Source organism: Leucopleurus acutus (assembly GCF_964270905.1).
Source record: "Leucopleurus acutus genome assembly, chromosome: 6".
In the NCBI taxonomy this organism is placed as follows: domain Eukaryota; kingdom Metazoa; phylum Chordata; class Mammalia; order Artiodactyla; family Delphinidae; genus Leucopleurus; species Leucopleurus acutus.
This window is the reverse complement of record NC_139149.1, coordinates 61,752,261-61,775,062: the sequence shown is the minus strand read 5'-3', so window position 1 is coordinate 61,775,062 and position 22,802 is coordinate 61,752,261.

Here is a 22,802-nt window from a genome sequence, read left to right as displayed (position 1 = left end):
AAATTTATCTTAAAGTTCTGTAGGTCAGAAGTCTGACACATATCTCACTGGGCTCAAATCAGGGCCGCATTCTTTCTGGAGGCTCTAGGGGAGGATCAGTTTCCTTGCTTATTCAACTTGGCAGAATTCGTTTCCTTGCATACAGCCTCCTACATCTCAGAACCAGCATTGGGCCAAGATTCCTTCTCATGCTGCCATCTCTCTCATTGGTTACAGCTGGGAAAAGATTCCCTACTTTCAAGAACTCATGTGATTAGCGTGACCCATGTAAAGTAACATATTCATGAGTTCTGGGTATTAGGATATAGACACTTTTGGGGGGAATCATTCAACTCAGCCATTATAGCTCAAAAGTAGTCAAAGACAACATGTAAATGAATGGGCATGTCTGTGTTAGAATAAAACTTTATTAACAAAAACAGGCAGTGGGTTCGATTTGGCCCATGTATTGTAGTTTGTCGGCCCTCTTTGAAGAGTACGGAAACCAATTGTTGACTTAGGCCTCTCAGGCAGCCAGAAATCTCGAGTCTCCACCACCCTGGCAGTTAGGTATGCCATATTCTGTGTTATCAGAGCAGCAGTCAGTTGCTTCTGTTAAAGCCACTTTTACACTGAATTGTAATTGCTTCCTTCAGTGTCTGGTTTTTGTGCCCAGATTGTGAGCACATTGAATGCAGGAACTTTGTCTGATTCATCTTTTACCTTCCCTAGTGCTTAACAACATCCAGCACTTAGTTGGTGCTCAGTAAATGTTCATTAAATAAAGGAAACCTTATGTAATAGCTAAATGAGGGAGGCATAGGCTAAAAAAACACACACACACACACACAAGTATTTTTCATGTGCTGGGGGAATGTTTTCTCTGGGCAGACCTTCAATTTTGATAAGATTTGATTGTGTTGGTTTTACTCTGCAGGTTAAGTCTGACAACTGTGAGTTTCCATAAAGGTTCCTGAAGATAGATCTTTAAAAAAGTTGAAAACCAATTTTTTGTTGCCTTAATGAAAATGAAAGCCAGAATTATACATTAGCTGGCAGAGCCAGTAGTATGCATTTGACAGACATTTAATTTCAGCCTGCTTTTGCCAAAACAACAATGTGACCATAAGGAAGTTTGCAAATGGAAATGATATTTTCCTGAGTGTTTTCCCAGACATTGGACTTCAGTGTGGGTTGAAAAGTGCACAGAAAGGTTTTTGATCTGCCAAGCCATGGGTTCAGCTGTTGTAGGATGAACACAAAACTGATGACATTAACAACATCTGAGGCTGAAGTGGGTCAGGAATCCATCTCTATCTTATTTATGTGGAGTGTTCTCTCATTCACAGCCTGAGGCCAAAATATGAACTTTATAGGTGTATAGGTATTTGGGTTCTTTCACTGAAAGTCATTTTATATGTAAAGTATTACAAGAACAACTTCTTTCCTCCCAGATGTTCAGTGAAATTAAGATACACAGAGGGCACTTTGTTCAACCAAGAACCAGTCTTAGGTTGGGACCCAGCATGGAGGCTCATTAAATTATAAGACTGTGTAAGACATGGCCTAAGGCTACTCCACCAAGTTGAAATTGGCTCAAGTCTCGTAGGTAGATTGAAGAAAAAGAGGCTAAATTCTTAGTATGAAGTTATGCATTTAAAGAGCTTGCTTACACTTATATTTCCACTCCAAGGTGGTAGGTCTAGAATTTCTTAAACTACTCTTTCTGTCTAAGGGAACCTTTTGAACACCCCACCTCCACCTTTCTGCTTTCCTGGCTTGCATCAAACAAACCTCTTTCCCTCAAATTATGGTCAGTGGCACAGTCAACGTGGCCATTGAATCATTGTACTTGCTAATAAAAACATTAAGATACCAGACCAAACACTAGCTTTCTGGGAATGCCCTTAATGCTGACATCAAACCACTAAAATTGTGTTTTGGAGCACAGCCCTCCAGCCAACGATAGGGTCCTGCCCAAGTTGTAAAAGCTTTTATGCTGAAATTGTCAGACTCATTAAAGCCTGCATGGACTGTGTCTGTTGTTCTCTCTGCTTTTCTCCCTCATCTGTTAGGATGACTTGTACAGAAAATGAAAACCAAAGTTCTTACAAAAAAAGCCAAAGCCCCACTTGATATGATTTACCCTTCCCAAGACTGTATTAGCTACCAGCCAGCCCCTTAACTCCTTCTGGGAATTTGGCATGAAATTGATATTTTCTCTGGTACAACTCAGCCCAGTGCTTTGCAGGACATGCCACGCATGCCGTACTGAACTCTGTCCCCCGGTTGCCTGTCACCCAGAAAGTCTCAAAAGTATTAACCATTAGACCTGGACATTATGGCAGGTAACTCTTTGAAGCCCTATGCTTGGTATTGGCAGGCCATGCTGATTTAAAAACACCTGCCTTAACCAAAAATATCCTTAACCAGTTTTAGTCTGATGTTTCACCTTCCTGTGGCAGGCTTTACATTTTTATTATTTATGGGCTTAGGTAATTTTTTATAAAGTAAATGCAGTAAAAGAAGAGACCTGTTAGGTTTTCTTCTTTGTATGGTCATTTTCTGTTATGGGCTGAATTGTGCCCTCCCACCCCCCAAATTCATGTGTTGAAATCCTAACTTCTGGTACCTCAGAATGTGACTATATTTGGAGATAGGGCCTTTAAAGAGGTGTTTAAGGTAAAATGAGGTTATATGGGTGGGCCCTAACCCAATATGACAGGTTCTACATAAGACAAGATTAGGGTACAGACACACACACACACACACACATAGGGAAGACCATGTGAAGACACAGCAAGAAGACGGCCACCTACAACCCAAAGAGAAAGGCCCCAGAAAATAAAACCAACCCTGCCAACACCTTGATCTTGGACTGCTAGCCTCTAGAATCGTGAGGAAATAAATCTCTTGTTAAAGCCACCCAGTCTGTGGTATTTGTTATGGTAGCCCTAGCAAACTAATGCATTTACTATGAATTTTGTTCTTTTATTTTTCTAATGAACATTGATCACACTTTTTTTAAAAAACATCTTTATTGGAGTATAATTGCTTTACAATGGTGTGTTAGTTTCTGCTTTATAACAAAGTGAATCAGCTATACATATACATATATCCCCATCTCTCTTCCCTCTTGCGTCTCCCTCCCACCCTCCCTATCCCACCTCTATAGGTGGTCACAAAGCACTGAACTGATCTCCCTCTGCTATGTGGCTGCTTCACACTAGCTATCTGATTTACATTTGGTAGTGTATATATATCCATGCCACTCTCTCACTTTGTCCCAGCTTACCCTTCTCACTCCCCGTGTCCTCAAGTCCAATCTCTACATCTGCGTTTTTATTCCTTTCCTGCCTCTAGGTTCCTCAGAAACTTTTTTTGTTTTTGATTACCTATATATGTGTTAGCATACGGTATTTGTTTTTCTCTCCCTGACTTACTTCACCCTGTATGATAAACTCTAGGTCCATCCACCTCACTACAAATAACTCAGTTTCGTTTCTTTTTATGGCTGAGTAATATTCCATTGTCTATATGTGCCACATCTTCTTTATCCATTCAGCTGTCGATGGACACTTAGGTTGCTTCCATGTCCTGGCTATTGTAAATAGGGCTGCAGTGAACATTGTGGTACATGACTCTTTGAATTATGGTTTTCTCACAGTATATGCCCAGGGGTGGGATTGCTGGGTCATTTGGTAGTTCTATTTTTAGTTTTTTAAGGAACCTCCATACTGTTCTACATAGTGGCTGTATCAATTTACATTCCCACCAACAGTGCAAGAGGGTTCCCTTTTCTCCACACCCTCTCCAGCATTTATTGTTTGTAGATTTTTTGCTGATGGCCATTCTGACTGGTGTGAGATGATATCTCATTGTAGTTTTGATTTGTATTGCTCTAATGATTAATGATGTTGTGCATTCTTTCATGTGTTTATTGTATATCTTCTTTGGAGAAATGTCTGTTTAGGTCTTCTGCCCATTTTTGGATTGGGTTGCTTGTTTGTTGGATATTGAGCTGCATGAGCTGCTTGTAAATTTTGGAGATTAATCCTTTGTCAGTTGCTTCATTTGCAAATATTTTCTCCCATTCTGAGGGTTGTCTTTTGGTCTTCTTTCTGGTTTCCTTTGCTGTGCAAAAGCCTGGAAGTTTCATTAGGATCCATTTGTTTATTTTTGTTTTTATTTCCATTTCTCTAGGAGGTGGGTCAAAAAGGATCTTGCCGTGATTTATGTCATAGAGTGATCTGCCTATGTTTTTCTCTAAGAGTTTGATAGTGTCTGGCCTTACATTTAGGTCTTTAATCCATTTTCAGTTTATTTTTGTGTATGGTGTTAAGGAGTGTTCTAATTTCATTCTTTTACATGTAGCTGTCCAGTTTTCCCAGCACCACTTATTGAAGAAGCTGTCTCTTCTCCATTGTATATTCTTGCCTCCTTTATCAAAAATAAGGTGACCATATGTGCATGGGTTTATCTCTGGGCTTTCCATCCTGTTCCATTGATCTATATTTCTGTTTTTGTGCCAGTACCATACTGTCTTGATTACTGTAGCTTTGTAGTATAGTCTTAAGTCAGCAAGCCTGATTCCTCCAGCTCCGTTTTTCTTTCTCAAGATTGCTTTGGCTATTCGGGGTCTTTTGTGTTTCCATACAAATTGTGCAATTTTTTGCTACTTCTCTGAAAAATGCCATTGCTAGTTTGATAGGGATTGCACTGTATCTGTAGATAGTTTTGGGTACTATAGTCATTTTCACAGTGTTGATTCTTCCAGGCCAAGAACATGTATATCTCTCCATCTGTTTGTATCATCTTTAATTTCTTTCATCAGTGTTTTATAGTTTTCTGCATACAGCTCGTTTGTCTCCTTAGGTAAGTTTATTCCTAGATATTTTATTCTTTTTGTTGCAGTGGTGAACAGGAGTGTTTCCTTAATTTCTCCTTCAGGTATTTCATCACTAGTGTATAGGAATGCAAGAGATTTCTGTGCATTAATTTTGTATCCTGCTACTTTACCAAATTCATTGATTAGCTCTAGTAGTTTTCTGGTAGCGTCTTTAGGATTCTCTAGGTATAGTATCATGTCATCTGCAAGTAGTGACAGCTTTACTTCTTTTCTGATTTGGATTCCTTTTATTTCTTTTTCTTCTCTGATTGCTGTGGCTAAAACTTCCAAAACTGTGTCGAATAATAGTGGTGAGAGTGGACAACGTTGTCTTGTTCCTGATCTTAGTGGAAATGGTTTCAGTTTTTCACCATTGAGAACAATGTTGGCTCTGGGTTTGTCATATATGGTCTTTATTATGTTGAGGTAAGTTCCCTCTGTGCCTACTTTCTACAGGGTTTTTATCCTAAATGGGTGTTGAATTTTGTCAAAAGCTTTCTCTGCATCTATTGAGATGATCATATGGTATTTCTCCTTCAATTTGTTAATATGGTGTATCATGTTGATTGATTTGCGTATATTGAAGAATCCTTGCATTCCTGGGATAAACCCCACTTGATCATGGTGTATGATCCTTTTAATGTGCTGTTGGATTCCGTTTGCTAGTATGTTGTTGAGGATTTTTGCATCTATGTTCATCAGTGATATTGGCCTGTAGTTTTCTTTCTTTGTGACATCCTTGTCTGGTTTTGGTATCAGGGTGATGGTGCTTTGTAGAATGAGTTTGGGAGTGTTCCTCCCTCTGCTATATTTTGGAAGAGTTTGAGAAGGATAGGTGTTAGTTCTTCTCTAAATGTTTGATAAAATTCACCTGTGAAGCCATCTGGTCCTGGGCTTTTGTTTGTTGGAAATTTTTTTTTTTTTTGCGGTACGCGGGCCTCTCACTGTTGTGGCCTCTCCTGTTGCGGATCACAGGCTCCGGACGCACAGGCTCAGCGGCCATGGCTCACAGGCCCAGCCGTTCTGCAGCATGTGGGATCTTCCTGGATCGGGGCATGAACCTGAGTCCCCTGCATCGGCAGGCGGATTCCCAACCACTGTGCCACCAGGAAAGCCCATATTGGAAGATTTTTAAGCACAGTTTCAATTTCAGTGCTTGTGATTGGTCTGTTCATATTTTCTGTTTCTTCCTGGTTCAGTCTCAGAAAGTTGTGCTTTTCTAAGAATTTGTCCATTTCTTCCAGGTTGTCCATTTTATTGGTATAGAGTTGCTTGTAGTAATCTCTCATGACCTTTGTATTTCTGCCATGTCAGTTGTTACTTCTCCTTTTCCATTTCTAATTCTAGTGATTTGAGTCTTCTCCCTTTTTTTCTTGAAGAGTCTGGCTAATGGTTTATCAATTTTGTTTATCTTCTCAAAGAACCAGCTTTTAGTTTTATTGATCTTTGCTATTGTTTCCTTCATTTATTTTTCATTTATTTCTGATCTGATCTTTATGATTTCTTTCCTTCTGCTAACTTTGGGGTTTTTTTGGTTCTTTCCCTAATTGCTTTAGGTGTAAGGTTAGCTTGTTTATTTGAGATGTTTCTTGTTTCTTGAGGTAGGATTGTATTGCTATAAACTTCCCTCTTAGAACTGTTTTGCTGCATTGCATAGGTTTTGGGTCATCCTGTTTTCATTGTCATTTGGTTCAAGGTATTTTTTGATTTCCTCTTTGATTTCTTCGGTGATCTCTTGGTTATTAAGTAGTGTATTGTTTAGCCTCCATGTGTTTGTATTTTTTACAGATTTTTCCCTGTAATTGATATCTAGTCTCATAGCATTATGGTCAGAAAAGATACTTTAAGTTTTCTTAAATTTACCAAGGCTTGAGTTGTGACCCAAGATATGATCTGTCCTGGAGAATGTTCCATGAGCACCTGAGAAGAAAGTGTATTCTGTTGCTTTTGGATGGAATGTCCTCTAAATATCAATTAAGTCCATCTTGTTTAATGTGTCATTTACAGCTTGTGTTTCCTTATTTTCATTTTGGATGTTCTGTCCATTGGTGAAAGTGGGGTGTTAAAATCCCCTACTATGATTGTGTTACTGTTGATTTCCCCTTTTATGGCTATTAGTATTTGCCTTATGTATTGAGGTGCTCCTGTGTTGGGTGCATAAATATTTACAGTTGTTACATCTTCCTCTTGGATCGATCCCTTGATCATTATGTAGTGTCCTTCTTTGTCTCTTTACTAGTCTTTATTTTAAAGTCTATTTTGTCTGATATGAGAATTGCTACTCCAGCTTTCTTTTGATTTCCATTTGCATGAAATATCTTTTTCCGTCCCCTCTCTTTCAGTCTGTATGTGTCCCTAGGTCTGAAGTGGCTCTCTTGTAGACAGAATATATATGGGCCTTGTTTTTGTATCCATTCAGCCAATCTGTGTCTTTTGGTTGGAGCATTTTTTTTTTTTTTACATCTTTATTGGAGTATAATTGCTTTACAATGGTGTGTTAGTTTCTGCTTTATAACAAAGTGAATCAGTTATACATATTCATATGTTCCCATATCTCTTCCCTCTTGCATCTCCCTCCCTCCCACCCTCCCTATCCCACCCCTCTAGGTGGTCCCAAAGCACCGAGCTGATCTCCCTGTGCTCTGCGGCTGCTTCCTAGTAGCTAGCTCTTTTACGATTGGTAGTGTATACATGTCCATGCCACTCTCTCACTTTGTCACAGCTTACCCTTCCCCCTCCCCATATCCTCAAGTCCATTCTCTAGTAGGTCTGTGTCTTTATTCCTGTCTTACCCCTAGTTTCTTCATGACAGTTTTTTTCCTTAGATTCCAAATATATGTGTTAGCATACAGTATTTGTCTTTCTCTTTCTGACTTACTTCACTCTATATGACAGACTTTAGGTCCATCCATCTCACTACAAATAACTCAGTTTCGTTTCTTTCTATGGCTGAGTAATATTCCATTGTATATATGTGCCACATCTTCTTTATCCATTCATCCAATGGTGGACACTTAGGTTGTTTCCATTTCCTGGCTAGTGTAAATAGTGCTGCAGTGAACATTGTGGTACATGACTCTTCTTGAATTATGGTTTTCTCAGGGTATATGGCCAGTAGTGGGATTGCTGGGTCATATGGTAGTTCTATTTTTAGTTTTTTAAGGAACCTCCATACTGTTCTCCATAGTGGCTGTACCAATTCACATTCCTACCAGCAGTGCAAGAGTGTTCCCTTTTCTCCACATCCTCTCCAGCATTTATGTTTCTAGACTTTTTGATGATGGCCATTCTGACTGGTGTGAGATGATATCTCATTGTAGTTTTGACTTGCATTTCTCTAATGATTAATGATGTTGAGCATTCTTTCATGTGTTTCTTGGCAATCTGTATATCTTCTTTGGAGAAATGTCTATTTAGGTCTTCTGCCCATTTTTGGATTGGGTTGTTTGATTTTTTATTATTTAGCTGCATGAGCTGCTTGTAAATTTTGGAGATTAATCCTTTGTCAGTTGCTTCATTTGCAAATATTTTCTCCCATTCTGAGGGTTGTCTTTTGGTCCTGTTTATGGTTTCCTTTGCTGTGCAAAAGCTTTGAAGTTTCATTAGGTCACATTTTTTAATTTTTGTTTTTATTTCCATTTCTCTAGGAGGTGGGTCAAAAAGGATCTTGCTGTGTTTTATGTCACAGAGTGTTCTGCCTGTGTTTTCCTCTAAGAGTTTGATAGTGTCTGGCCTTACATTTAGGTCTTTAATCCATTTTGAGCTTATTTTTGTGTATGGTGTTAGGGAATGTTCTAATCTCATACTTTTACATGTACCTGTCCAGTTTTCCCAGCACCACTTAATGAGGAGGCTGTCCTTTCTCCACTGTACATTCCTGCCTCCTTTATCAAAGATAAGGTGACCATATGTGTGTGGGTTGATCTCTGGGCTTTCTATCCTGTTCCATTGATCTATATTTCTGTTTTTGTGCCAGTACCATACTGTCTTGATTACTGTAGCTTTGTAGTATAATCTGAAGTCAGGGAGCCTGATTCCTCCAGCTCCGTTTTTCTTTCTCAGGATTGCTTTGGGTATTCGGGGTCTTTTGTGTTTCCATACAAATTGTGAAATTTTGTTGTAATTCTGTGAAAAATGACAGTGGTAGTTTGATAGGGATTGCATTGAATCTGTAGATTGCTTTGGGTAGTAGAGTCATTTTCACAGTGTTGATTCTTCCAATCCAAGAACATGGTATATCTCTCCATCTATTTGTATCATCTTTAATTTCTTTCATCAGTGTCTTATAATTTTCTGCATACAGGTCTTTTGTCTCCTTAGGTAGGTTTATTCCTAGATATTTTATTCTTTTTGTTGCAGTGGTAAATGGGAGTGTTTTCTTGATTTCACTTTCAGATTTTTCATCATTAGTGTATAGGAATGCCAGAGATTTCTGTGCATTAATTTTGTATCCTGCTACTTTACCAAATTCATTGATTAGCTCTAGTAGTTTTCTGGTAACATCTTTAGGATTCTCTATGTATAGTATCATGTCATCTGCAAACAGTGACAGCTTTACTTCTTCTTTTCCGATTCGGATTCCTCTTATTTCCTTTTCTTCTCTGATTGCTGGGGCTGAAACTTCCAAAACTGTGTTGAATTAGAGTGGTGAGAGTGGACAACCTTGTCTTGTTCCTGATCTTAGTGGAAATGGTTTCAGTTGTTCACCATTGAGGACGATGTTGGCTGAGGGTTTGTCATATATGGCCTTTATTATGTTGAGGAAAGTTCCCTCTATGCCTACTTTCTGCAGGTTTTTATCCTAAATGGGTGTTGAATTTTGTCAAAAGCTCCCTCTGTATCTGTTGAGGTGATCATATAGTTTTTCTCCTTCAATTTGTTAATATGGTGTATCACGTTGATTGATTTGCATATATTGAAGAATCCTTGCATTCCTGGGATAAACCCCACTTGATCATGGTGTATGATCCTTATAATGTGCTGTTGGATTCCGTTTGCTAGTATTTTGTTGAGGATTTTTGCCTCTATGTTCATCAGTGATATTAGCCTGTAATTTCCTTTCTTTGTGACATCCTTGTCTGGTTTTGGTATCAGGGTGATGGTGCCTCGTAGAATGAGTTTGGGAGTGTTCCTCCCTCTGCTATATTTTGGAAGAGTTTGAGAAGGATAGGTGTTAACTCTTCTCTAAATGTTTGATAGAATTCTCCTGTGAAGCCATCTGGTCCTGGGCTCTTGTTTGTTGGAAGATTTTTAATCACAGCTTCAATTTCAGTTCTTGTGATTGGTCTGTTCATATTTTCTATTTCTTCCTGATTCAGTCTTCGCAGGTTGTGCATTTCTACGAATTTGTCCATTTCTTCCAGGTTGTCCATTTTATTGGTATAGAGTTGTTTGTAGTAATCTCTCATGATCTTTTGTATTTCTGCAGTGTCAGTTGTTACTTCTCCTTTTTCAATTCTAATTCTATTGATTTGAGTCTTCTCCCTTTTTTTCTTGATGAGTCTGGCTAATGGTTTATCAATTTTGTTTATCTTCTCAAAGAACCAGCTTTTAGTTTTATTGATCTTTGCTCTCGTTTCCTTCATTTCTTTTTCATTTATTTCTGATCTGATTTTTATCATTTCTTTCCTTCTGCTAACTTTTGGGTTTTTTTGTTCTTCTTTCTCTAATTGCTTTAGGTGCACGGTAGGTTGTTTGAGATGTTTCCTGTTTCTTAAGGTAGGATTGTATTGCTATAAACTTCCCTCTTAGAACTGCTTTTGCTGCATCCCATAGGTTTTGCGTTGTCATGTCTCCATTGTCATTTGTTCTAGGTATTTTTTGATTTCTTCAGTGATCTCCTGGTTATTAAGTAGTGTATTGTTTAGCCTCCATGTGTTTGTATTTTTAACAGATCTTTTCTTGTAATTGATATCTAGTCTCATAGCGTTGTGGTCAGAAAAGATACTTGATACAATTTCAATTGTCTTAAATTTACCGAGGCTTGATTTGTGACCCAAGATATGATCTGTCCTGCAGAATGTTCCCTGAGTACTTGAGAAAAATGTGTATTCTGTTGTTTTTGGATGGAATGTCATAAATATCAATTAAGTCCATCTTGTTTAATGTATCATTTAAAGCTTGTGTTTCCTTATTTATTTTCATTTTAGATGATGTGTCCATTGGTGAAAGTGGGGTGTTAAAGTCCCCTACTATGAATGTGTTACTGTCGATTTCCCCTTTCATGGCTGTTAGTGTTTGCCTTATGTATTGAGGTGCTCCTATGTTGGGTGCATAAATATTTGCAATTGTTATATCTTCTTCTTGAATCGATCTCTTGATCATTATGTAGTCTCCTTCTTTGTCTCTTCTAATAGTCTTTATTTTAAAGTTTATTTTGTCTGATATGAGAATTGCTACTCCAGCTTTCTTTTGGTTTCCATTTGCATGAAATATCTTTTTCCATCCCCTTACTTTCAGTCTGTATGTGTCTCTAGGTCTGAAGTGGGTCTCTTGTAGACAGCATATATACGGGCCTTGTTTTTGTATCCATTCAGCCAGTCTGTGTCTTTTGGTGGGAGCATTTAATCCATTTATATTTAAGGTAATTATCGATATGTATGTTCCTATTCCTATTTTCTTAATTATTTTGGGTTTGTTATTCTAGGTCTTTTCCTTTACTTGTGTTTCTTGCCTAGAGAAGTTCCTTTAGCATTTGTTGTAAAGCTGGTTTGGTGGTGCTGAACTCTCTCAGCTTTTGCTTGTCTGTAAAGGTTTTAAGTTCTCCATCAAATCTGAATGAGGTCCTTGCTGGGTAGAGTAATATTGGGTGTAGGTTTTTCTCCTTCATCACTTAAATGTGTCCTGCCAGTCCCTTCTGGCTTGCAGAATTTCTGCTGAAAGATCAGCTGTTAACCTTATGGGGATTCCCTTGTGTGTTATTTGTTGTTTTTCCCTTGCTGCTTTTAATATGTTTTCTTTGTATTTAATTTTTGACTGTTTGATTAATATGTGTCTTGGCGTGTTTCTCCTTGGATTTATCCTGTATGGGACTGTCTGTGCTTCCTGGACTTGATTGTCTATTTCCTTTACCATGTTAGGGAATTTTTCGACTATAATCTGTTCAAATATTTTCTCAGTCCCTTTCTTTTTCTCTTCTTTTTCTGGACCCCCTATAATTTGAATGTTGTTTCATTTAATGTTGTCCCAGAGGTCTCTGAGACTGTCCTCAGTTCTTTTCATTCTTTTTTCTTTATTCTGCTCTGCAGTAGTTTTTTCAACTATTTTATCTTCCAGGTCACTTATCCGTTCTTCTGCCTCAGTTATTCTGCTATTGATCCCATCTAGAGCATTTTTAATTTCATTTATTGTGTTGTTCATCATTGCTTGTTTCATCTTTAGTTCTTCTAGGTTTTTGTTAAATGTTTCTTGCATTTTCTCTATTTCCACAATTTTGGATCATCTTTACTATCATTACTCTGAATTCTTTTTCAGGTAGACTGCCTATTTCCTCTTCATTTGTTTGGTCTGATGGGTTTTTATCTTGCTCCTTCATCTGCTCTGTGTTTTTCTGTCTTCTCATTTTTCTTATCTTACTGTGTTTGGGGTCTGCTTTTTGCAGGCTGCAGGTTCGTAGTTCCCGTTGTTTTTGGTGTCTGTCCCCAGTGCCTAAAGTTGGTTCAGTGGGTTGTGTAGGCTTCCTGGTGGAGGGGACTAGTGCCTGTGTTCTGGTGGTTGAGGCTGGATCTTGTCTTTCTGGTGGGCAGGTCCACGCGTGGTCATGTGTTTTAGGGTGTCTGTGGACTTATTATGATTTTAGGCAGCCTCTCTGCTGATGGGTGGTGTTGTGTTCCTGTCTTGCTAGTTGTTTGGCATAGGGTGTCCAGCACTGTAGCTTGCTGGTCGTTGAGTGAAGCTGGGTGCTCGTGTTGAGACGGAGATCTCTGGGAGATTTTTGCCATTTGATATTACGTGGAGCTGTGAGGCCTCTTGTGGACCAGTGTCCTGAAGTTGGTTCTCCCACCTCAGAGGCACAGTGCTGACTCCTGGCTGCACCACCAAGAGCCTTTCATCCACACGGCTCAGAATAAAAGGGAGAAAAAGTAGAAAGAAAGAAAGAAAAAAAGAAAGAGGATAAAATAAAATAAAGTAAGATAAAATAAAGTTACTAAAATAAAAAATAAGTATTAAGAAAAAAATTTGTTTTTAAAGTGAAAAAAACAAGAAAAAACAAAAATAAGGACGGATAGAACTCTAGGACAAATGGTGAAAGCAAAGCTATACAGACAAAATCTTACACAGAAGCATACACATACACACTCACAAAAAGAGGCAAAGGGGAAAAAGTAATAAGTCTTGCTCTCAAAGTCCACCTCCTCAATTTGGGATGATTCGTTGTCTATTCAGGTATTCCACAGATGCAGGGTACATCAAGTTGATTGTGGAGGTTTAATCTGCTGTGCCTGATGCTGCTGGGAGAGATTTCCCTTTCTCTTCTTTGTTCGCACAGCTCCCAGGGGCTCAGCTTTGGATTTGGCTCCGCCTCTGCATGTAGGTCGCTGGAGGGCGTCAGTTCTTCGCTCAGACAGGATGAGGTTAAAGGAGCAGGTGACTCAGGGACTTTGGCTCACTCAGGCCGGGCGGAGGGAGGGGTGCGGATGTGGGGCAAGCCTGAGGCGGCAGCGGCTGGCGGGACGTTGCACCAGCCTGAGGCGTGCCGTGCGTTCTCCCAGGGGAGTTGTCCCTGGATCCCGGGACCCTGGCAGTGGCTGGCTGCACAGGCTCCCCGGAAGGGGGTGTGGAGAGTGACCTGTGCTCGCACACAGGCTTCTTGGTGGCGGCAGCAGCATCCTTAGCGTCTCATGCCCGTCTCTGTGTCCACGCTGTTAGCCGCGGCTCACGCTCGTCTCTGGAGCTCCTTTAAGCGGTGCTCTTGATCCCCTCTCCTCGAGCACCAGGAAACAAAGAGGGAAGAAAAAGTCTCTTGCCTCTTCGGCAGGTTCAGACTTTTCCCCGGACTCCCTCCCAGCTAGCCATGGTGCACTAACCCCCTGCAGGCTGTGTTCACGCCGCCAACCCCAGTCCTCTCCCTGTGCGCCAGTGGAATCCGGAGCCTCAGCTCCCAGCTCCTCCCACGCCAGCGGGTGAGCAGACAAGCCTCTCGGGCTGGTAAGTGCTGGTCGGCACTGATTCTCTGTGCGGGAATCTCCCCACTTTGCCCTCTGCACCCCTGTTGCTGTGCTCTATTCCGCGGTTCCAAAGCTTCCCCCCTCCGCCACCCACAGTCTCCGCCCACAAAGGGGTTTCCTAGTGTGTGGATACCTTTCCTCCTTCACAGCTCCCTCCCACTGGTGCAGGTCCCGTCCCTATTCTTTTGTCTCTGTTTATTCTTTTTTCTTTTGCCCTACCCAGGTACGTGGGGAGTTTCTTGCCTTTTGGGAGCTCTGAGGTCTTCTGCCAGCGTTCAGTAGGTGTTCTGTAGGAGTTGTTCCACGTGTAGATGTATTTCTGGTGTATCTGTGGGGAGGAAGGTGATCTCCACATCTTACTCTTCTGCCATCTTCCTTGTTTCCTCCTGGTTGGAGCATTTAATCCAGTTATATTTAAGGTAATTATTGATATGTATGTTCCTGTTACCATTTTCTTAATTGTTTTGGGTTTGTTATTGTAGGTCTTCTCCTTCTCTTGTGTTTCCTGCCTAGAGAAGTTCCTTCAGCATTTGTTGTAAAGCTGGTTTGGTGGTGCTGAATTCTCTTAGCTTTTGCTTGTCTGTAAAAGGTTTTAATTTGTCTGTCGAATCTGAATGAGATCCTTGCTGGGTAGAGTAATCTTGGTTGTAGGTTTTTCCCTTTCATCACTTTAAATATGTCCTGTCACTCCCTTCTGGCTTGCAGAGTTTCTGCTGAAAGATCAGCTGTTAATCTTATGGAGATTCCCTTGTATGTTATTCGTTGTTTTTCCCTTGCTGCGTTTAATATTTTTTCTTTGTATTTAATTTTTGATAGTTTGATTAATATGTGTCTTGTCGTGTTTTTCCTTGGGTTTATCCTGTATGGGACTCTTTGCGCTTCCTGGACTTGTTTGACTATTTCCTTTCCCATATTAGGGAAGTTTTCAACTATAATGTCTTCAAATACTTTCTCAGTCCCTTTCTTTTTCTCTTCTTCTTCTGGGACCCCTATAATTCAAATGTTGGTGAATTTAATGTTGTCCCAGAGGTCTCTGAGACTGTCCTCAATTCTTAAAACATTTTTTTTTTTTTGCGGTACACGGGCCTCTTACTGTTGTGGCCTCTCCTGTTGCGGAGCACAGGTTTCGGATGCACAGGCTCAGAGGCCATGGCTCATGGGCCCAGCCGCTCTGTGGCATGTGGGATCTTCCCGGACCGGGGCACAAACCTGTGTCCCCTGCATCAGCAGACGGACTCTCAACCACTGCGCCACCAGGGAAGCCCTGTCCTCAATTCTGTTCATTCTTTTTTTTTTATTCTGCTCTGTGGTAGTTATTTCCACTGTTTTATCTTCCAGGTCACTTATCCGTTCTTCTGCCTCAGTTATTCTGCTATTGATTCCTTCTAGAGAATTTTTAATTTCATTTATTGTGTTGTTCATCATTGTTTGCTCTTTAGTTCTTCTAGGTCCTTGTTAAATGTTTCTTGTATTTTCTCCCTTCTATTTCCAAGATTTTGGTTCATCTTTACTATCATTACTCTGAATTCTTTTTCAGGTAGACTGCCTGTTTCCTCTTCATTTGTTTTTTCTGGTTGGTTTTTCCCTTGCTCCTCTATCTGCTGTGTATTTCTCTGTCTTCTCATTTTGCTTAACTTACTGTGCTTGGGGCCTCCTTTTCGAAGGCTGCAGGGTTGTAGTTCCCGTCGTTTTTGGTGTCTGTCCCCAGTGGCTAAGGTTGGTTTAGTGGGTTGTGTAGGCTTCCTGGTAGAGGGGACTGGTGCCTGTGTTCTGGTGGTTGAGGCTGCATGTTGTCTTTCTGCTGGGCAGGACCGTGTCCAGTGGTGTGTTTTGGGATGTCTGTGACCTTATTATGATTTTAGGCAGCCTCTCTGCTAATGGGTGGGGTTGTGTTCCTGTCTTGCTAGTTTTTTGGCATAGGTTGTCCAGCACTGTAGCTTGCTGGTTGTTGAGTGGAGCTGTGTCTTAGGGTTGAGATGGAGATCTCTGGTAGAGCTTTTGCCTTTTGATATTACGTGGAGTTGGGAGGTCTCTTGTGGACCAGTGTCCTGAACTTGGCTCTTCCACCTCAGAGGCACAGGCCTGATACCCAGCCGGAGCACCAAGGCCCTGTCAGCCACACGGCTCAGAAGAAAAGGTAGAAAAAAGAAAGAAAGAAATAATAAAATAAAGTTATTTTTAAAAATTATTAAAAATAAAAAAAACATTAAAAGTTTTAAAAAAAAGAAAGAAGAGAGCAACCAAACCAATAAATAAGGCCACCACTGATAACAGGTGCTAAAATATAGTAAAAAACAACAACAAAAAAAAAATGGACAGACAGAACCCTAGGAAAAATGGTAATAGCAAAGCTATACAGACAAAATCATACAAAGAAGCATACACATAAATACTCACAAAAAGAGAAAAAGGAAAAAATAGTATATATCTATAGATTTAAAAAAAGGAAGAGAGCAACCAAATCAATAAATCTACCAATGATAATAAACTCTAAATACTAAACTAAAATAAACATAAAACCAGAAACAAATTAGATGAAGAAAGCAAACTCGAAGTCTCCAGTTGCTTCCAAAGTCCACCTCCTCAATTTGGGATGATTCGTTGTCTATTCAGGTATGCCACAGATGCAGGGTACATCAAGTTGATTGTGGAGATTTAATCCGCTGCTCCTGAGGCTGCTGGGAGAGATTTCCCTTTCTCTGCTTTGTTTGCACAGCTCCTGGGGTTCAGCTTTGGATTTGGCCCCGCCTCTGCGTGTAGGTCGCCTGAGGGTGCCTATTCCCCACGCAGACAGGACGGGGTTAAAGGAGCTGCTGATTAGGGGGCCCTGGCTCACTCAGGCCACGGGGAGGGAGGGGTATGGAATGTGGGGCGAGCCTGTGGCTGCAGAGGCCAGCATGACGTTGCAACAGCCTGAGGCGCACCGTGTGTTCTCCCGGGCAAGTTGTCCTTGGATCCCGGGACCCTGGCAGTGGCGGGCTGCACAGACTCCTGGGAGGGGAGGTGTGGAGAGTGACCTGTGCTTGCACACAGGCTTTTTGGTAGCTGCAGCAGCAGCCTTAGTGTTTCATGTCCGTCTCTGATGTCCACGCTGATAGCTGCGGCTCGCGCCCATCTCTGGAGCTCGTTTAGGCGGTGCTCTGAATCCCCTCTCCTCACACACCCCGAAACATGGTGTCTTGCCTCTTTGGCAGTTCCAGGCTTTTTCCCGGACTCCCTCCTGGCCAGCAGTAGAGCACTAGCCCCCTTCAGGCTGTGTTCACAGAGCCAACCCCAGTCCTCTCCCTGGGATCCGACCTCCAAAGTCCGAGCCTCAGCTCCCAGCCCTCAGCCGCCCTGGCGGGTGAGCAGACAAGCCTCTCGGGCTGGTGAGTGCTGGTTGGCACCAGTCCTCTGCGGGAATCTGAACAATGTGCCCTCTGCACCTCTGTTGCTGGCTCTCCTCCGCGGCTCCGAAGCTTCCCCTGCCAACACACCCCGTCGCCACCAGTGAAGGGGCTTCCTAGTGTGTGGAAACTTTTCCTCCTTCACAGCTCCGTCCCAGAAGTGCAGGTCCTGCCCCTATTCTTTTGTCTCTGCTTTTTCTTTTGCCCTACCCAGGTACCCAGGGAGTTCCTTGCCTTTTGGGAGGTCTGAGGTCTTCTGCCAGCATTCAGTAGGTGTTCTGTAGTTGTTGTTCCACATGTAGATGTATTTCTGATATATTTGTGGGGAGGAAGGCGATATCCATGTCCTACTCCTCCACCATCTTGAAGGTCTCCCCCGATCACACTTTTAATGTTTATAGATTACACCAGAACAGATCTGGGCAGCATGTTGTGGGCCACAGGGAAGTAAGATGATCTCGTGTAGGTTCTGCACCCAGCAGAGTGACCAGAAACTTCTATAATTACCAGTGACATTCCAATAACAATGACCTTAAACTGTCACCTGAAAGGTGATTGCTTTGGGTTGTGACCTTTCTGGACAGTAAGTTTTATATAATGGGTTACAAAATGCTGCCCTGGGGCACAAGCCTGAATCAGGAAGCTCAGAGGACCACATGACTCATGTTTGGCCCACAGAGTGTTCGTTTGTTTGTTTTTTTTAAATCAGCCACGTGAAAGTAGAAATTTCCTGCTGCTCTTAAAATTTTGGAATGTCTGTCCTACTTCTGTGTGGACAAAACTGAGCAAAACTGAGCTGCCATCTCAGTTGGATGCCACTTTCTAATGTGCCAGGGCCACCCCCCATCCCCCACATCGGTCACTTCAGCCTGTCCGCTTCACTTATTACCCAAGCTGCCTGGTCCAGATAGTGAAAGTAAACAGATTAGCGGCTCCTAGATGATGGATTCTGAAAGATGCTTGTTGAAAAAGGTGTTCAGAGGTGAAAAGTATTTGAGAAACTGAACAGCTTTATATACACTTTTATATACACTTTATATACACTTCATATACACTTCCTTGCAGATTTTCCAGTGCCTGAATAGGTTAAAAGATCCGAGAAGTTCTGCAATAGAGAAATCTATTCAACTTTGGTCTGCAGCATTTCCCATTCCTATTTGACTAGGAACTCCCACTTCTTTGATTAACATATATTTGTCATCCTTCTGTGGAACACACTTTGGGAAATGCTGAAATGGATTCTTACAATCTGGTCCTATCTGAAGGCAGAAGAATCAAGTAGAGAATTAGAATTCTGTACATTACTAAGTAATTTGCATATTCATAAAAGAACACTTGAGTGCATGTGAAAATAAATGTAAAGTTGTCTTATCAAGGAGCAGTATTATTTTTGTGATGTTATTTGTTACATCAGGGAAATCTACAGAAATGACCACAGGCCACCAAATGCACAACCAGCGTTATCTAACAAGTGCAACAGTCTTTATAAAAGTTAAATGTTTTGCTCATTGTGAAACAGATAGATTTCAGCTTTGAGAGACCTGGATTCCAATTACTTTTGTTGTGCTCCAGTGTCTTTGTTATTGCCTGGATGAAGGCATCACTCTCTTCATATTTCAGGTTAGTGATCTGATTGGACTGTAAACATTTTGTTAGACAAAACTTATACCCATGATACTTGTAGTCATTTAAAACAAGGAATATGTGCAAATGAACCCAGATATCCTTCTGTATTAGCTATTTTATTAGAGTAATAATGTGCGGATCGTGATTTGCATGTTCAGCTAAATGATCGCGAACAGTTTGACACGTAAATTCATGGCTCTTCTACATGCTTCCACTGAGTTTGGCAAAAGCGAATTGGTCTATTTGAGTTATCCTTCTTTGATTTCTCCAAGAAAATCAATATAATAAAGTAATTCTGTCCTGCCATCCTCTTCTTTGCTAAGCTCTTCTCAGAACAGTCAGAAGGTGTTTTTTTCCTTCAATTATTTCAGGCTTGTTTGCATTAAATCCTTTCCAACAGGCTCCAGTAAATGTGTTCCCTTAATAAGGATGTCTCCCTTTGAAATAAGCTAAATAAAATTTTACATTTAAGGTGAGTAAGAACCAGTTATGGAGGAAATTGCTCAATATCTGTTTTATTCTAATTTCTTTTTCCATGCAAAGCATGCTGCGGCTCTATATTGAGGACCAAGTGTGATGATTTGGGATGCATAATTCATGCTTCTGGCCTTCTACGCACACTTATTTTTTCCATCAGAATTCCACGTATTTAGATAAGATCAAAGATTATTCTTTATGGCTATCAATTAAACTTATTTTTAAGGACTATGACGTAAAATATGTGGGTATTTTATTCTTCAGAAGAATGCTTGATTGTGGTAGTGTCATAACACAAGATTTCTCCTGTCAGTACTTTAGATTTTGTTTGTTCTGTGTTTGTTTGGTTTTGTTGCATGGCAGGATTCCATTTATTTAAGTGGCTGGCATCCTGGTTTGTAAAGGTGTCTGGCATGAAAGCTCACATATTTATTAGTAATTCAGGGAAAATCATGCCACTCAGTTCCCAAAGATTTCATCATTCTGTGGAATTTCTTGTATTGTTCACCTTGCCAAAAATGGCATTTTAATTATAAGAAAAGCACATCAAGTCTTCTACTATGTAAAGCCCATTTCCTGGTCTCCTTTTCAACTCCATTCTCTTACTCCTGTTACAGCTGTTTTCATACCTCATTAAGGTCTTCTCCATCTGGATGGCCACAGGCATTTCCAACTCAGTATGTTTATAACTAAATCCATCATCTTCCTCCCCAAGTCAGTTTCCACAGTGTAATGAGTGGCACAAGCCAGAAACCTGAGTGTCATCTTCGATTCTTCACTCTTCTCTGCTCGACACATCCAGACAACAGCCAAGTTCTGTCAATTCTGCTTTCTCAATATCCCTTGGGTCTGTCCTCTTCTGCTTATTTACTTCTCATTGCCACTTCCTGGTCTAAGATGCCATCCTTCTTTTCCTGGATTACCTTGTTACCTCCCGCTCACAGACGTGTGCATTTCTCCTGCCCCTGAACACAGACTCAGAAATCTAAGCGTGGTTGTCAAAGTGGTCAGAGGGGACTGCAGAGAGCTCCTTGTCTGGCATGTTCCCTCGTCCAGCCTTCTCCATTAATCACATTTATTGAGTGTCCACTATGGGAAGGGGCTATTAGGGGCTATGAAGAATCTAAAAAGAAGTTGTGATCTCTGCCTGCAGGTAATCTAGATAATCTAGTGGATTTTTGTGGAGGGTGCTTGGGGATGGGGATGCAATGAAAATCACTGATCATGTCTTAGCCACTGTGGCAATATTTCTGCATTAACACTCTTTTTGGTGGTAAAAAAAAAATCAGAGGGAGCCCATGGCCTTTAAAATGTTCTTAATTTGCCACCTACTGCACAGTAATCCTCTCAAGCATAAATTTTAATCTTTGAGATTAGGATTTCAGCAGTGAGCATTGCATCTGATTTCAGGGCACACCCAAAGTTCAGCACTAGACTAAAATTGCTCCATCTCTGTTCTGGTGATTTGGTGGTTATAACTTCCTGCCTCATTCTGTTTCGTCCTCAAGGTCACTCAGGGCTCTGCAGTATAGCCATATCGGGGGAGGAGGATTTGGGGCTCACTTTGTACAATTCACTCCTCCCTGAGATACTTTTTCAATAACAATGGGCTTTCCTAAGGATCCTGGACATACAGTGCACACCATCAGATTTTATATACTGTTTCTTCCAGATGGTTTCTGAGTTGTCAGAGAAAGTTTTATATCTACAGGGTTGACAGCTTCCCCATCTCTTCCCCTGCATCTTGACAACCCATGGCCCCCCTTCCTGTCCATTCTGTGCTCCGGATTCCAGGAGTGGAGCCACACCGTTGCCATTTAACAGGAGCAGATAACTCAGATCAAATCTCCGTGGCAAATCGGCTTCTTAGCATCTGGTGCCGTTCCTTTAATGAAGCCTTTTTCTCACCATGATATGAGTCCATTAGACACTGAGAAGCTGGAGTATGTAAAAGATTTTGTTTTATCTGGCCCTTCTCAAAGGTACTGTCTGTCATCATGGATGTCTGCAGTAAATATAGCAACAGCATCACTGGATGTGTGAAGCGATTAGATTTATGAGGCACATAAACTGCAAAGCTTCTAATAACCATAATTCCTAACTTCGATCATAATACCCGTATTAGTGTCGTGTTTTCTGGAGGACTTTATGTTTCTAAAAATATCTTAATTGTGGTTACCATGTGTACCCTGTAATTCCTTTAATTTGAAAGTGAAAGGGCTCTGCCAGAGATGAAGCCAGAGGAGACAGCCGCCCCCCACCCCGGTTCCGTATTGTTTATGTGGGCAGTGGGGAAAGATGGATGGCCCGTCTCGCATGGTTTGCAATTGAATTAGATAAATCTCAAAAGAGAGTCCACACTAATAAGGAACAACTGATGGCAAAAACAAGTGTGAGGGATGGGGAATAAAGGGTAGGGTCTTAGTCTTCATCCCCATTCTCCTGCCCCCCCCATCTCCAGGGGGATTCTGTCTGAATGCTTTTAACGTGCTCTCCTTCTAATTATTTGGCATGATTTGAAAAACCTTTGAAAGGATGCTAATTATCAGTCTGTTTTCCTTTTGAGCGAGGCCTGAGATGTAAGTTCAGGTGCTTGGCACAAGATTCTTGGCCTGTGAAGTCTCTCTTTGACTTTTAAGGGTAAAGGAAGACAGATGCTCTTGGGTTTGCTTAGAATACACACACACTGTTTTTTAGCAATTTCTGAACTTAAGCAGAAAAGACGTCTTGTCATTATTCCATGCAAAACTTGGTCATTTGCTCTTGCTGTTCACAGCGCAGTTCTTTCAAGTCCACTATAAGGACTGTCTGACTGCAATGGCTATTTTTGCGTCTTTGTAAAATTTGGCAGATTTGAAGGACACCCCAGATTTAGTCACTGAAAGATGATTCCATACCTACATCACTGAGTTTGACCCTGACAGGTGACATGGTGGACTCTGGCCAGAGGCAGGGGGACTTGCCTAATGGATATTTTTAAAAAACTTTTTTCCGGGCTTCCCTGGTGGCACAGTGGTTGAGAGTCTGCCTGCCGACGCAGGGGACGCGGGTTCGTATCCCGGTCCGGGAGGATCCCACATGCCGCGGAGCGGCTGCGCCCGTGAGCCATGGCCGCTGAGCCTGCGCGTCCAGAGCCTGTGCTCCACAACGGGAGAGGCCACAACAGTGAGAGGCCCGCGTACCGCAAAACAAAACAAAACAAACAAACAAAAAAAACCAAAATTTTTTCTGAGTAGAGATAGAATATAAGCCTATCTTGTAACGTTCAAATACTAAAGA